This window comes from Rosa chinensis, chromosome 1, assembly GCF_002994745.2.
Source record: "Rosa chinensis cultivar Old Blush chromosome 1, RchiOBHm-V2, whole genome shotgun sequence".
Lineage (NCBI taxonomy): Eukaryota > Viridiplantae > Streptophyta > Magnoliopsida > Rosales > Rosaceae > Rosa > Rosa chinensis.
In genome coordinates, this window is record NC_037088.1 from 7,474,560 (window position 1) to 7,488,841 (window position 14,282).

The 14,282-nt window shown below is 41.7% G+C and overlaps 1 pseudogene; it reads right to left on the reverse strand.

Moving 5' to 3' along the window:
- LOC121052836 overlaps nucleotides 1–14,282 on the reverse strand; it is a 37,966-nt pseudogene that overhangs the window by 5,495 nt on the left and 18,189 nt on the right.

Here is a 14,282-nt window from a genome sequence, read left to right on the forward strand (position 1 = left end):
GATTAGCATTAGTCCCCTTGATAAGAGGGTAGCTTTCACAAATAGTGACACAAGCTTTCCCCTAAACAGCATGATACAAAGTCTCTTGAGTCAGTATCCACCACTTTATTCTAGAAATCCTTTGAGACAACCCCTCAAAAGCAGCAAATGCCTTGAATTGCACAGTAGTAATAGCTGTCATTCTATCAACCACCAAACAACTAGAATCTAGGGCATAGGAATTATCTCATTCTGAATTCCAGATTCCAGAAACTCAAAACTGCAGAAGAAACTGTATAAATTACCGCAACGGGATTGGGTAAGTATGTTCACACACTCGCAATTAACGTTCCAGATGGTCCACAGAGTAAAAGCTAACCAACACTGAATCCACCTACAACACCTAATCAGAAACCAACACATTAAACACTTATCCCAACCCCAACCCCAACTATCAAATGTAGTGATTTGAGCCTAGTTTACTCTATAGTTCATAGGCAGAACAAACGAAACCCCCATTTTCCGAGGGAAAATAAAATAGCACATGCTCCGATGTTTCAGGGTAGTCCTTACAAAAAAGAGAAGTTACCCCTTGCTTTTTCTAATAGCTTACACATGATAGGAACAGCGTTGAAGCAACATCACCATAAGTGAGAAGTATGCTGGGATTGAATAACAACTATTTGTTTCAATGCAAGGGAATTACGCTACCCCTGATCATCGCAACAAATACCACTTTTCTCACTGTACATACCACATATATCACATACCGCCAAGCATAAGCAACGACCTCTTAGGTGGGCCCCGCGGCATGGTTAGCCCCGCCTATGACATGTATCCGGTAGACCGACACCCGAGCTACGTTGCCATGGTGGAGGTCGGCCGGTATCTAGTTGAAAGGCTACTCTCCCATGCTCTCCAAAAGGCTTCAAGAGAAGCAATATGTGTATTATGTCCCACATCGGAAATGTAAACTAGATGGGGACTTCCTTTAGCTATAAGAGGAAGTCCTCCCCTTCTTAGAAGGGATGGATCCATGATCCCTATACTTATATCACTACAAAGGCTACTTGACCTCACTACTAGTGGATCTCTAAGTGGACGTAGCCTTGCCTCAAGGGCAAGGTGAACCACTATACATGCTTGTGTCTCTCTCTCTCTCTCTCCCATCATGATCCACACTTAGTTCCCGTTTCGTATTCTTCAGTAGAAACATTGGCGCTAGAAGGAGGGTCCCTAGGAGTTAGGGTATGAACCTCCGACCTTGAGCAAGGGTCATGTACGGGTACATGAGCTTCCGGGTACACGTACCACTCCTCACCTTCCTCCCCAAGCCTCCGAGTCATCGGGTACATGAGCTTCCGGGTACGTGAGTCAGCGGGTACCACAAGCCACCAAGGTGCGGCAAGTCCAAAAATCAAGGTCCATTCCCGGAGTAGCTAGTCTTGCACATCAACTCATAGAGATGATGATTTCTACTTGAATCGGGTTCATCACTTCCAGGCCCCTGCTAAGCAACTTAGGCCCGTAGCATCTAGCATCCCGCTAGCACAACTTGGTCACACTTGGACCTACTAGCCCAACTCCGGCCCACTCTTGTACATTTCATGATTAAGAGCCCGGTACCCTAATCATATCATGCCTCATCCCGGATTGTCAGCACCGAACCTCGATCTTCGGCACCTACCCGGTAACCAATGCCCTATTCCGGTACCCGGACATTAACATTTCTGCTTCCGGCCTTCTTTCTCGTACACCGGTTAGAACCCGACAGTTCTGCAGACCCGTCCGAGCGACACTCATCATTACCTTGGTCAACGAACCATCTGTCCGGCACTTTGGATACCCGCACCGTCCGGGACCTCTTTGATTTCTAATCCTTCGCAAGGTCATCAACATCTCGGTGACAGTCACCGCTGCAAGTAGCTGATAGGAGCATAAAATGCTATGAATTTATAGTTCAAACCTCTATACTTTTGCTTAGTTTATTCCTTAAAAAGATCAATTTAACTTTGTTATTTTCTTAGGTACTTTGAGAAGCAGTTAAGGAGAAAAGAGAGCTACAATGGGGAAATCAAGGCACTTCACATGAAGTAGTGATGCAAAGGATGGATTATGATGATTCAGTTGGTCCTTGAACTCAAGAGAAGATGGAGAGAGTTGGTGTTAAAAACAGTTGCAGAGAAGCAGAAAACAGAGTATAAGAGTCTGCCTTATTTTCTTCTGTTTTGGGAAGCCGTTTTGAAGAACCTTCGAGTGGAATTATGAAGAAAGGCCTGGTAAGATTTGAAGATCACATGTTCTACTATAACTGAAGACAGAGAGTTGGTCCAGAATGATAAGGAGGAAGCCGGAGTCTGTGCTCAAAGTTGGTTCCTCGAGAAGACTGTTTCCATCAGCTTTTCAGGAAGCTTTTTCAAGGACTTTTATACTGGACTTAAGGGATGATAATCATGAATTTCTCTGCCCAGAATTTAAGAATATATGTTGTAGAGTAGTTTAGGATCAAGAATCATCCAGAAAGGTGGTGTAATGAAGACGTTACGATGCTGCAAAGATGAGCAGAGGATAAGGAAAATCTGGAATTTCTGACAAGTCTTTATGCGAAGCATTTTCAAGACCGTTGTTGGGCCACGTTTCAAGAAGCTTTCTAGAATATTTTTTACGGTTTTGAAGGGTGACATCAGAAGTATTATGTGGCAGAATATCACCTTCGAATCTGCTGGGAACCCTTGTCAAACATGGAGAGGGAAATCAGTCCTAGTTGAGAAAGGAAAGTGAATTAAAGGCTATATTTTCTGAAGATATTCTTGGCAGATTTTGGGACGAATTTTATTGGATTTTTGCTGCATTATACTTATCAAGAGACTATCTTAAGGAAGGTTCAGAAGATTGTGGACCAGCCAAGCAAGTGGAATTGGAGAAGAATAAGGAGAACTCACCCGGTTTTGAAGAGAAAAGTTAGGGGTTTGTAAACAATAAAATAGGAGGCTTCTTGGCATCAAAAGCAGACGATATCATACAGAATTCACGCCTAAAAACACCCTAGCTCTCTGGTTTTCGAAGCTCCATACAAGCATAAGGAAAAGAAGCCACCAAAGTCGCCATCTGCCACCACCGTGACCATCCATCTTCAAGCAACATCCACCGTGCCTCTTCACTCTCTTTTTCTGCGACTTTGTCCTTTTATTTTCAATATGTTACTGTGTGTTTACCTTAGAACAATGAGTAGCTAAATACTTTTGTGTTAGGGGCTAGTTTGAAGCCCTAAACTATGGTTCAAGTTTCATAATAAATTTCTATGTTTTAGTTACTTTGTCGATGAGATTGTTCTTTGGTTCTGGATTAGATGAGTCTTTTATATGTATGTTTTATGTGGTTGCAAACATATAGGATATGCATGTAATTGGTGCTAGGTTAAATAGCAATTCACCTAATAGTTTTGTGATTTTAACCGAAGTAGTAAAACCTCTCGCCTAGGTGTGTACCAAAGATGAGGAATGAAACTAGACACGCTTGTTGTACTAGTTTGTACACTTAGATTGACATCCTTCCATATGTGCTTAATGCTTTAGAACTTGCTAAATGTAGGAGCCGCTTGTGATCTCTATGTTGCATGTTTTCAAAAGGTTCTAATAACGGCGCTTGTTCTTGTTAGAACATTATAGGGAAGTAATATAAGGTACTTAGCTTGCTTCTAGCTTTGTAACTTGGTCAATCTCTCTCTCATGACTTAGTAATAAACATAGGAAGAAAAATTGGAACTTGGATTGTGTTTAGTGGTGGATAATGAACTCCTAACTGCTCATCATCATATTCACAAACTTTACTTTAGATTCATCATTTGTTCTTACTTTATTTTCAGCATAATTAATCAACAATCCCCCCCAAATTGTGTTTTTTCAATTTGTTTCATACTGTAGTTTAACATTCTAGTTTTCTTTGTTTTATAGGTTACATAAATTGAAGGTGAACCCTTGATCCTTGGCGTAGAACGATCCCTTACTTTCACTACTACAACTTGACAACAAAAAGGGTTTTAAATTGCGTGTTATTTTTAGCAGAGCAATTTTTGGCGCCGTGTCGCCGGGGATCGAATTTTACCTTTATTTTTTTGTTTTTGTGTCTTTGTTTTTGTGTATTTGTTCTTTTAGTTTTTACAATTAGTTTTGAATTTCTTTTCAATTTCTCTTTCTTTGCAGCTTCTTGTTGGACTAATTTGCGTCTCTTTTCTCTCATTGAAGGAAGTTTCACTAGTGGATGCATACAAGGAACAACCCAAAAGGGGAGTTAGTGCCTTTGAATACTGAGTTAGAGAAGCTAGTACGAGAAAACAGAAGGTTGAAAAGAGAAGAACAAGCTGCTCAAGAAGAGGCCGAACTCATCATCCCCTATTTCGTTTTTCAAATGTCAGACGACGAAAACAATCGGCAGCCGTTGCCACCACCACCAAGAAGGACCATTAGGGAGCTCTCAACGTCCCTCATAGCTAGAGGTATTCCATCATGCATTCGTTACCCTCAACCGGCTGAAGGAAAGACAAGGAATTTTGAGCTTAGGACTGGTTTTCTCCACGAGCTGCCCACTTTTCACGGGTTACCTAATGAAGATCCTAATTTGCATCTCCAAGAATTCCAATTTATTTGCTCAAGCATGACACCGGAGAATGCAGATGAGAATATCATGAAGATGAAGGCTTTCCCGTTTTCTCTTGCAGACAAGGCCAAGACATGGTTGTATAGGCTTCCAAATGGCTATATAACCTCATGGGATATCATGCACAAGACATTCTTGGAAAAGTATTTCCCCATTTCAAAAATTATTGCATTGAGGAAGCAAATTACTGGAATTCAGCAAGGAATGGATGAGTCTTATTCCGAATACTTTGAGAGGTTTCAAACCTTGCTTACTCAATGTCCTCAGCATGGTTTGAGTGAGGATAGTTTGTTGACAGCGTTCTATGATGGCCTCATACCCATAGAGAGAGATATCTTGGATGCAGTAGCTGGAGGATCATTTATGGACAAGTACAATGAGGATGGAGTGAAACTCATAGCAGATCGTGCATTAAATGCACAACAATTCAATAATACCTCAAGACGTGTTCAAAATTTCTCTTCAAAAGGAGGTAACGATTCTGAAATTAAAGCTCAATTATCAAATCTAACCTCTATGTTATCTCAGGTCTTGGGTAACAAGAAGCAAGGAGCTATGGCTTGTGGTGTGTGCTCAATGGAAGGCCACCATACTGATCGTTGCCCTCAATTATATGAGGAAGAAGAGGTACAAGTTGTGGGAAATTTTCAGCAAGGAGGACAACATGTAAAGAATGATCCATATGCATATTATCCTGGCTCAAGAAATCACCCAAATTTTCGATGGAGTAACAATGATAATGTCTTGGGCCCTTTTCAAGCATCTCAAAGCAACAACCGTCCACCTCCAGGGTTCACTCAACGTCCTCAAGGGGGATTTACACAGAACTCTGCACCACATCAAGCTTCTAGTTCTTCATTGACTCCAATCTTGGATAAGTATGACAAGATGTTCGAAGCTTTGACATCCTCTACTCAACAACTCATTCAATCACAGCAAAATCAAGGGAAGGAAATTTCAGACCTTAAGAAACAAGTGGGAGAATGTGTCAACAAGTTGAATTAATTGCATGATCAAGGAAAACTTCCAAGCAACACGATACCAAATCCAAGAGGAGGGTTTGAGTCTGCCAAAGTAGTAACAACACGAAGTGGAAGAGTACTCAATGACGTCCCTAAGGCACAGAAGAAGGACAAAAGTGTTTCTGACCCTTCTAGGATTGAAACTGAACTTGCAATCCCAGACCCAGCGACTACGAGGATTGAAGACTCATTGCAATCCCCAACGAAACCAGAAACTAAAGGTAAGACGTCCAGCTCTCAACTTCCGGTTATTACTAATTCTTTTTGTTCTCCTGTGCCTTTTCCACGTAGGTTTGCTAAATCGAAGCAAGAAGAAAGTGAACAAGCTATTTTAGACACTTTCAAGAAGGTGCAAGTGAATATCCCTCTTCTTGAAGCTATAAAGCAAGTGCCCAAATATGCAAAATTCTTGAAGGAACTTTGTACTACAAGAAGAAGTTTGCGTGAAAAAGAAGTGGTGAAGGTCAGTGAGCAAGTGTCTGCGGTCATACAAAGGAAGTTGCCTCCTAAATGCAAAGATCCTGGAAGTTTTACTGTGCCATGTGTCATTGGTAACCACAGGTTTGAGAATGCCATGCTAGACTTGGGTGCATCAATCAATGTTATGCCATATTCTGTTTATGCATCTCTAGGTTTGGGAGAATTGAAAAAAGATAATGTTATTATTCAACTTGCAGATAGGTCTAACGCCTTTCCAAAGGGCCTTTTAGAAGATGTTCTTGTGCATGTTGATAAGCTTATATTTCTAGCAGATTTCTATGTTTTGGAGATGGAGGATAGTGCCCAAAGTCCAACACCATTGTTATTGGGAAGACCCTTTATGAGAACAGCTCGTACTAAAATAGATGTATATGCAGGCTCTCTAACAATGGAGTTTGAGGGAGAAGTTATTGGTTTCAACATCTTTGAAGCCATGAGGTATCCAGTTGATGAACATTCTTGCTTTTCTATTGATGTATTAGATACTCTTGCGCAGGATTTCTTTGAAGCAATGAATGATGACGTGTTAGCCACCACCATTGAGCAAAGCATTGGCTTAGACTCCAAAGGAAAGGCTATTCCCATGGAAGACTTAAAAGATATGGCTGAATCTCCAATGATAGAGACCGTAACATCCCTTGAAGCTTCTCCACAATTGAGGTACTCCCCTAAAACTTTGTCCATTCCGCTTTCTACTAATAAACCTCTTCCTTCAGTGATTCAGGCTCCTATACTTGAACTTAAACCCTTACCGGATCATTTGAAGTATGCTTATTTGCGAGATGAAGAAACATTGCCTGTGATTATCTCCTCACAGCTCACGGCAAAGCAAGAGAGAGGACTTTTAGATGTGCTCAAGGCTCACAAAACTGCAATTGGTTGGACATTAGTGGACATTAAGGGAATAAGTCCTACCACTTGTGTTCATCGAATACATCTTGAGGACGGGGCAAAACCAACTAGAGAGGCTCAATGCCGTCTCAACCCTCCTATGATGGAAGTCGTGAAGAAGGAGGTCATCAAGCTTTTGGACTGTGGTGTCATATACCCTATTTCAGACTCTAAATGGGTGGCACCCGTGCAGGTGGTTCCAAAGAAATCTGGAGTCACAGTTGTGAAGAATGCAGAGAATGAGCTTGTACCTCAAAGAACCATCACAGGACATCGTGTATGTATTGATTATAGGAAGCTCAACGCTACCACAAGGAAGGATCACTTCCCTTTGCCATTCATCGATCAAATGCTTGAGAGGTTAGCAGGTCATTCCTTCTACTGTTTTCTTGATGGTTATTCCGGTTACAATCAAATTCACATTGCGGAGGAAGATCAAGAGAAAACAACATTCACATGTCCCTTTGGTACTTTCGCTTATCGACGTATGCCTTTTGGACTCTGCAATGCACCAGGTACGTTTCAAAGATGCATGGTAAGTATCTTCTCTGACTATATTGAAAAGATAATTGAAGTTTTCATGGATGATTTTAGTGTTTTTGGTAATACTTTTGAAAATTGTCTTGAAAACTTGGAATTAGTTTTGCATCGTTGTGAAGAGACTAACCTTGTTTTGAATTGGGAAAAGTGTCACTTCATGGTGACACAAGGGATAGTCCTAGGGCATATTGTTTCTTCAAGAGGGATAGAAGTTGATAAAGCTAAAGTGGATGCTGTGCATTACTTACCCTCTCCCACTTCTGTGAGAGAGGTTCGTTCTTTTCTTGGTCATGTAGGTTTTTACAGACGCTTCATTAAGGATTTTTCCACCATTGCACGCCCCTTGAATCAACTCCTCCAAAAGGACGTTGCCTTTGTGTGGAGTGAGGATTGCCAACGTGCCTTTCAGAAGCTCAAGGATCTTTTGACATATGCACCTGTGATCATGCCTCCAGATTGGTCCTTACCTTTTGAAATAATGTGTGATGCTTCTGATTATGCTATAGGAGCTGTGCTTGGACAAAGGAATGACAAGAAACCATATGCCATTTATTATGCCTCAAGAACCTTGAATGATGCACAGTTGAATTACTCTACAACTGAAAAAGAGTTGTTGGCTATGGTTTTTGCTCTTGATAAGTTTAGATCATATTTACTTCAAACTAAAGTGATTATATATACTGACCATGCAGCTTTGAAGTATTTATTGTCTAAAAAGGATGCTAAGCCTAGGTTGATTCGATGGATCCTCTTGCTTCAAGAGTTTGATATAGAGATCAAGGACAAGAAGGGATGCGAGAATGTGGTAGCAGACCACTTAAGTCGCATGGTACAAGAGAGTGATGCCATTCCTTTGGTGGAGATGTTTCCGGATGAACAACTTTTCAGAGTTGAGGTAAGTGAGCCTTGGTATGCTGATATTGTTAATTACCTTGTTTCTAGAAAGGTTCCGGATACTCTATCACGAGCTAGTCAGGATAAACTAAAGAAAAATGCTCGTCAATTTGTTTGGGATGATCCTTACTTGTGGAAATTTGGTGTTGATGGGTTGATAAGACGTTGTGTACCTGAGTATGAATTTAATCATATCTTATCATTTTGTCATACTGAAAATTGTGGGGGTCATTTTGGTGCTAAGAGAACAGCTCTTAAGGTGTTAGAATCCGGTTTTTATTGGCCTAGTTTGTTCAAAGATGCATATGTTTTCTGTATGTCTTGTGATAGGTGTCAAAGAACTGGAACTATAGGACCTAAAAATCAAATGCCTTTAACTCCAATCTTAATTGTCAAAATTTTTGATGTTTGGGGTATTGATTTTATGGGGCCTTTTCCTTCATCTCAAGGTTTTCTCTACATACTTCTTGCTGTGGATTATGTTTCGAAGTGGGTGGAAGCAAAAACCACCCGGACTAATGATTCTCGAGTTGTTGCAGATTTTCTTCGATCTAACATCTTTTCTAGGTTTGGAATGCCAAGAGTTATCATTAGTGATGGAGGATCACACTTCTGCAATCGTACAATTGAAGCTTTGCTTCGAAAATACAATGTCACACATAAGGTTTCAACACCTTATCATCCTCAGACAAGTGGACAAGTGGAAGTGTCAAATCGAGAAATCAAGAGGATCTTAGAGAAAACTGTGAACCCTAACCGCAAGGATTGGAGCCACAGACTCGACGATGCATTGTGGGCATATAGGACTGCTTATAAAACACCAATAGGAATGTCTCCTTTTCGGCTTGTATTTGGAAAAGCATGTCATCTTCCTGTTGAACTCGAGTACAAGGCATGGTGGGCGGTGAAAAACTTCAATATGGACATTGATGCAGCCGGCCTTCATAGAAAGTTGCAAATCCATGAGCTTGAAGAAATCCGGAATGATGCATATGAAAATGCACGCATATACAAGGAGAAAACAAAGGCTTTTCATGACAAGATGATTCAAGGGAAAACTTTTGTTGTGGGTCAAAAAGTGTTGCTTTTCCATTCTCGTCTAAGGTTATTCCCAGGTAAGTTGCGTTCTAGATGGGTTGGTCCATTTATTGTTACTCATGTTTTTCCTCATGGTGCTATACAGATTCGGAGTGACACAACTGGCAATGAATTCAAGGTGAATGGCCATCGTCTCAAGCCTTACTATGAGGCCTTTGTGGAGCATGATGTTGAGGAGGTACCCCTCCTCGACGCCCCAGCTTCTGAAACTTGAGAGAAGACACCGTCTGGCTGAAAGACGTTAACTCAAGCGCTTGTTGGGAGGCAACCCAATCTTTTACCTTTTTCTATTCATTTGCATTCAAATTTTGTTCAATTTGATGTGTTTAGTGTGTGTTCAGGTCGGATAGGAAGGAAAAGTGAAGGAAAGACTCGTAGCTGTACGCGAAACAGAGTGCAGGTCGCACAGTCAGTCTACTTTAGACTGCTGCCGTTTTTCTCTCAGATATAACCAGAAGATGTACCATATATGAATGGAAATATCTTTGAGTCTAGTTTCTGTAGGTTTTTACAGAACTGGATTCGGAGTTCATATGCGTTCCCAGTTCCAGTTTGAATGCAGTAAGGTCAGCTCAGTAAAACAGAAAACTGTGCAGTTGTGTCACAGAAAAAGAAAAACTGGGCATATTTCCGTGGTTGAAATGAGGAGTTCTTTACATGGACTCACAGATCTATATGTCTACTACCTTCAGGCCAAAAATCTCGTCCATTGGACCAGTGATGCTCCCGGAATAAAGGTTTGAGTAGGTAGAGGTCACTTTGCCAGGTTTTCTGTTCCAATTTCTGCTTTTTCTCTAACTTTATAGGGCTATAACTTTCAAACCGCTTGGAGTTAGAAGGTGTTCCACATATGCACAGAGAGCTCGCAATCTCCACTTTCACTTCCAAGTGGTATCATCATCATCTGACGCTGCATAGAAAAATTATGGGACCTGGAACATGGGCTGCCGACACAAACTTAAGGTTTCCGAAGATGCAACAAGACTTCACATGGAGCTTACGTTAGGAAGTCAAGACCTTATGGTCTTGAGGTTGGGGTCTTTTTTTGTCATCTCCAAAGGTCGTGAGCATTGGGAGGTCTACACAGGGGAGCTTTTCTATCAACTTTCTCACCTTTCTTCTTTTAATTTTTTTTTTATTTCCTCTCTTTACACTTCTATTATGCATTGTTTGATTAAATTTGCCATACATTGAGGGCAATGTATGATTCAAGTGTGGGGGAAGGGAATCCAATTTGAGTCTTATTATTAAAAAAAAAAAAAAAAGAACCAAAAAAATTGAAAATTTTCAAAAATCCAAAAAAAATAATAAATTTCGTTAGTGTTTAAGTATAATGTATTTGAGAGAGATTGATGAGAGAGATGTGTTATTATTATTGAGAATAGGAGCCCTATATATAGGGATTACAAAGTGCTAGTTCTAATGTTACAAGGAATACCAATCCGTGTAGGATTGGGAAATCTAGAACCTTCTCTCCTATTGCTACTCCTAGTTTGATAAGGCACACTAAATCGATATTCCTTCAACACTCCCCCTTGTGCCGCTTCAAACTTGGTGGTGACGCTTCATCTGTTGCCTCGTTAAAAACCTTGCCAGGTAACAAAAACCCTGTGGGATAAAAATAGGACATTACTTCGCTAACCAGCCCTGGTTAGCGTGGGCTGACCACTGCCAATAATAGAACGACACGTGTATGAAGTGGGAATTGAGGCCAAAGCAATGAAGAGCAGGAGATAATAACTCCTTAGCCCGGCCGATCGAAACGACGGCGTCACTGGCCTTCAACCCGACGACTCTGAGCGGCACGAAGGTCTCGAGAATGGAAGCGCTGCTGGTGATGAGGTCCTTGATGATGAGGTAGACCTGGCCGGGCTTGAAATCCTTGACCAGAAAAAGAGAGAGCTTGACGAGTTAAAGCTTACTGGTGGAGTGATTGACCCAGGAGAGGACATCGAAGACGAGTTGCTCGGTCTTGAGGCGCGAATCACGGCTACCCCACTCGTTCTCGACGACCAATTGAAGCGTCGACCACCGCGATAGAACTAATCGGACCCATTCTTGGAACACAGCCGCAGCCGGCCATGGGGATGTCATGGGAGATGCTGATGCAGGTGGCGATGGGGAGGGTGGTGCCCATTAACTCAAATTTTGGGTTTGTGATTTTGATTTGATGGGTTTGATTTCATTTCTCTCTGTCCCGAAAACCTGAAATTTTGGGTGGATTGGATTAGATAAAATTTTGGGTTTTGTTTTGTGAGGAGAATAGATGAACAAGTTCGTATCTTTATTGGAGAATTGGGAATAGATGAACAAGTTTTGTTTTCAGAATTGAGAATTGAGAATTTGGTTAAATTTTGTTTTGTGATGAGAATAGATGAACAAGTTTGTATCTTTATTGGAGAATTGGAATTGGACTCTCTATATCTTGATCTGGCTTTCTGATTGTGCTCTTAGAACTATTGAGTCTGTTCGCTTCTCTGTTCTGTCTATTCAAAACCAGTGAAGGGGTTTAACTTTGCCTACTTTCAATTTCTGATCTTTGGCACAACATTGTCATGATAATTGTAATTAGTGTACTTGGAGTTGTTGACTAAACTTTGTTATACCTGGAGTTTTGCTTTAGGTTCAGCAATTTGGAAGATGGGGACACCACAGATGAGGTCGTAGCGGGTGGAGGAAGGGAAGGCGGTGATTCGGGTTTGAGAGATTTGGCAGAGGAGATGGGTAGGAGACGATGAGGAGAGGCGGAGGTCGATGCAACCAGGCTGAGTTATTATCTCCTGTTTTCATGCTTTGGCCTCTGTCCCACTTCATACACGTGTCGATCTATTATTGGCCATGGTCAGCCCAAGCTAACCAGGGCTGGTTAGCGAAGTAATGTCCATAAAAATAACCCTGGTCGAAGGACAAAAGAGCACAACACGTCCTTCACTCTTCGAGATCGAACATGTAGACATCATAACTCCCCCTGATGTCGATATCTCCCCTGATTGCTATAATCGTGGGAGTTCGGATAACTTTCTCAATCCGATGCTCTTCACATGTTTCTCGAAGGTGGATTTAGGTAACGACTTAGTGAATAAGTCCGCTACATTATCCTCTGATCGGATTTGATTCACTTCAATCTTTAGAAGTGATTGTTGTTGCTGATTATAAAAGAACTTAGGCGATATATGCTTGGTGTTGTCGCCCTTGATGAAACCTAACTTCATTTGTTCAATACAAGCTGCATTATCCTCATAAATGCATGTAGGTTCATCTGTGGTAGACTTCAAACCACAACTTCCTTGAATGTGTCGAATTACAGACCTTAGCCATACACATTCACGTACAGCTTCATGTAGAGCAATAATCTCTGCATGATTTGAGGAAGTAGCAACAAGGGTCTGTTTTGTAGACCTCCAAGATATCGCAGTGCTTCCCATGGTAAAGACATAACCAGTTTGGGAGCGACCTTTGTGAGGGTCAGAGAGGTACCCTGCATCAGCAAAACCCATCAAGACATCATTGTCGTTTTGATGGAGGGAGATAGGAGAACGCCGGCCACCATGGGCGGTGGCGGCGCCGGCGGCGGCAATATGGCCGGCGGCCATTCCATGGACGGGGGCGTTTTGCCTTTTGGGGTCCAATCCCAATTTTCCGTCATTCCTTCTCTCTGTAGGGATAGAATAGGCCCATATCAATCGTACCTCTTAGGTATCGAAAGATTGTCTTTATACCAATCCAATGGCGGCGTGTCGGCGCAGAGCTATGTCGAGCTAACAAGTTCACTGCGAATGAGATATCCGGTCTTGTGCATTGAGCTAAGTACAATAATGCGCCTATTGCACTCAAATAGGGCACCTCGGCCTCTAATGGTTCTTCGTCCTCATCCCTTGGACGAAACGGATCTTTTCCGGGCTCAAGACTACGGCCGATCATGGGAGTACTCGTAGGCTTTGCTTTATCTTCATTAAAGCGCCTTAGGATTTTCTGAGTATATGCAGACTGATGGATCAAGATTCCATCACTACGGTGCTCGAGTTCTAAACCGAGACAAAACCGTGTTTTCCCAAGATCTTTCATCTCAAATTCGGATTTCAAGTATTTAGCAGTTTCCTTCAACTCATCTAGAGTTCCAATTAGGTTCATGTCATCGACATAAACTGCTACGATTGCAAATCCGGAACTTGTTCTTTTAATGAACACGCATGGGCATATTTCATTATTAATATATCCCTTCCCAATCAAGTAGTCACTTAGACGGTTATACCACATCCGTCCGGATTGTTTTAATCCATATAGTGAGCGTTTTAATCTTATTGAAAACGCGCTCCGTGGTTTAGAGCCACTTGATTTGGGTAATTGAAGTCCATCTGGAACCTTCATATATATCTCTGAATCTAGATCCCCATAGAGATATGCTGTAACCACATCCATAAGCTGCATGTCAAGTTTTTCGGAAACTACCAAACTGACAAGGTAGCGGAACGTTATAACGTCCATTACGGGAGAATATGTCTCCTCGTAGTCGATTCCAGGGCGTTGTGAGAAACCTTGCGCCACAAGGCGGGCTTTGTATCTTACCACCTCATTTTTCTCATTACGCTTTCTAACAAAGACCCATTTATGGCCAACAGGCTTTACATTTGGGGGTGTCTGCGTTACAGGCCCAAATACCTGTCTCTTTGTTAGTGAATCCAATTCAACCTGGATCGCATCTTTCCATTTAGGCCAATCCGC